A 3,111-nucleotide genomic window follows, 5' to 3' on the forward strand; every position below is an offset into this window, starting at 1 on the left:
ACACACTCACACACACACACGCACACACATATATCTGTCTGTTTATCTGTCTCTCTTGTCTGTTACAAAGGTAGATATATATATATATATATATATATATATATATATATATATATCATACAGATATATACCTACCTACCTACCTAACTGCATACCTGATACATATTTACGCACCTACCTAGTTACCTAACTCTTTACATACTTACCTACCCACCAACTAAACCACATATGTTTCTATGTTGTCATAGGTGGTATATGTATGCATGCATATGTAAGAATGTCTGTGTACATACATTTATATGTGTATATATGTACATACACTCTCGTGTGTGTGTGCATGTGTGCATGTGTGTGTATATATATATATATATATATATATATATATGTAAAACCACAGATGCCAAGGTATTTCTTCTAAAGTGCTGATATTACAACTGTAGAAATAATCTCCTGGATTAACAGCTTAGCAGATTATTAGTTAGATTTCTTACAGAAATAGCATGACTAATTTCACATACCAGCTCCTTGAGCAAACACATGGATACATACTGTTTATTCATATCACACACACACACACACACACACACACAGTGACTCACACATCCACACATATGCATATGTACATGTAGCCACACACGTTTATATATATAATATACACCCACACACATACACACCCAGTGTTCATTTTCACACATACCAATGCATTTATGTGTCTATACTTTGCTCAAAATTTGTATTTCTGCATAAATGAATATCTTCCCTAGACTGGCTCTTGTGCGGGTGACACATGAAATGCACCATTTTGAACGTGACCGTTGCCAGTGCCGCCTGGCTGGCCTTCGTGGGATTTTCGAGCGAGATTGTTGCCAGTGCCCCTGGACTGGCTCTTGTGTGGGTGGCACATAAAATGCACCATTTTGAGCGTGGCCGTTGCCAGTACCGCCTGACTGGCCTTCGTGCGGGTGACACGTAAAAGCACCCACTACACTCTCCGAGTGGTTGGCGTCAGGAAGGGCATCCAGCTGTAGAAACTCTGCCAAATCAGATTGGAGCCTGGTGTAGCCATCTGGTTTCACCAGTCCTCAGTCAAATCGTCCAACCCATGCTAGCATGGAAAGCGGACGTTAAACGATGATGATGATGATGATCAAAGTGATTCTACTTTGAGTAGAGAAACCCCACTAGTAAATGTTCCGTTGTTATTCTTAAATTTGCTTTAAAATATTAACCTTGTTGTAACAGATGTATTACATCTTCATATAAGGATGTGTGCCTACGAAACTTAAAGTAATGTGGGACTTAGTCAACCTGTTATTATATAGTTACATCTCCAAGTAAATAAGCAAATGTGTTGATTGCTGTTTTCTTTTGTTTGTTCACATATTTGTGTGTGTATGTGTGTACCAAGCAGTAATGGTTTGAAAAGCTAAGATTATCAGTGCACACACATACACACCACACACAAGATATGATAGGGGTGAACAATAAGAATGAGTGCTCAGCATTGCATTTGGTGGATGAATATATTGTTTATTTGTGTAGATTTACAATGATGCCATTGGTTTCATGCAGATACATAGCAATTATAAAATGGTCCGCTAAAAACGTTGGTAATCTGTCTCCAACATTTTTAAGTGGGACATTTTGATAATTGTGATATCACTGCATAAAACCAATGGCAGCATTGTTAATCCCAAATAAAGAATATATATTTATATTATACATGTTTTCTATTTATATTATTTTTCTGTGTTATATTTAAAATAGCAAGGATGAATTTTTGTATTTCAAACACATTCTTGATGAAATGACTTCCACATCAAATTTAACTAAATTAATTTAATCAGTACAATTAATTATGTGATTATTATATGATTGTCAATATTTCTGTGTGGTTCATGGAAACAGCTGTAGAACTGAGCAAGTGAAATTTTTGGAATATTATTGAGTTCATTTTGTCTTCTATTCTTCCACTATGTGTGTGTTTGTGTGAGTGTGTTACTGAATGTATATTCTTCTTTGCCTTTAAGTATGTGGCGTTGTTTGTTTTCAGTGCTCTGTGAAAGCTTGTTGGGGCTGTTCAATGTTCGATAGCCTGAGAGTTATTATTAGCCTGCTTGGAAACAGATATGTGTTGGCATGAGAGAGAGAGTTAGAGCATTCAGCCATAGAAAATTCTACCTTAACAAAATTTCATTTGGCCTATGTGAGGATACGAAATTGGATATAAAAAACACTGATGCTGAATATGAATGTGTGTATGCATGAGTGCATCTGTGTGTGTATGTGTCTGTGCGTATACATATGTATGTATGTGAGCATTTGTGCATCTGTGTGTGCATAAATGTCTGTGTTTGTATACATCATATTAATGTATCTGGATGTATAAGTGTGTATATGTGTATATATATATATACAGACATAAAATTTATTTGGTAGTGTGTATTTGTAATATATATTTGTTATTTTTCGTATTATAGACACACACTTGTATGTGAACACACAGGTGTAAAACAGGGTGAAGAAAGTAGCATACCCAAATACTTAAGACCCAGTAAAATACAGTGTTTTATTGAAGCTGAAGAAATCTAACAACCTGCTACTCAGAGTTTCATGTAATCACTCATCAGACACAAGTGAACTTTTGGAACTGTACAATCACTTATAAATGTTTATAAATCATTGTAATGTTTTAAACAAATGTTTGCTTCTGTCTGATGATTAGTTGTGTGAAACCCTGAGTAACAGTTTGTGGAGTTTTACAACTTCAATAAAACATCATCATCATCATCATCATCATCATCATCATTATTTAACATCTGTTGTCCATGTTGGCATGGGCTGGGCAGTCCTGACCTGTGCTGGTAAGCTGAGGGTCTGCACCAGACTCCAGTCTGTCATGGCATAGTTTCTACAGCTGGACGCCCTTCCTAATGCCAACCACTTTGCAGAGTGTAGTGGGTGCTTTTACGTGGCACCTCATCGGGGATTTTAAGGAGCACCGCATGGGCACTTTTACATATATATATATATATATATATATATATATATATATATGTTTGTTTCTTGCCAAGGTTTTAAAGTTTATAGAACTATTCAGCATTATTCTGA

At 35.9% G+C, this 3,111-nt stretch overlaps 1 protein-coding gene across 3 annotated transcripts in view; it reads left to right on the forward strand.

The window, feature by feature from the left end:
• The window catches only part of LOC106876185 (carnosine N-methyltransferase-like), a 161,908-nt gene that overhangs the window by 119,347 nt on the left and 39,450 nt on the right, over positions 1-3,111 (forward strand). The gene's annotated exons all lie outside the window — the stretch shown is intronic.

The sequence above is a fragment of the Octopus bimaculoides genome, chromosome 8 (assembly GCF_001194135.2).
Source record: "Octopus bimaculoides isolate UCB-OBI-ISO-001 chromosome 8, ASM119413v2, whole genome shotgun sequence".
NCBI classification, from domain to species: domain Eukaryota; kingdom Metazoa; phylum Mollusca; class Cephalopoda; order Octopoda; family Octopodidae; genus Octopus; species Octopus bimaculoides.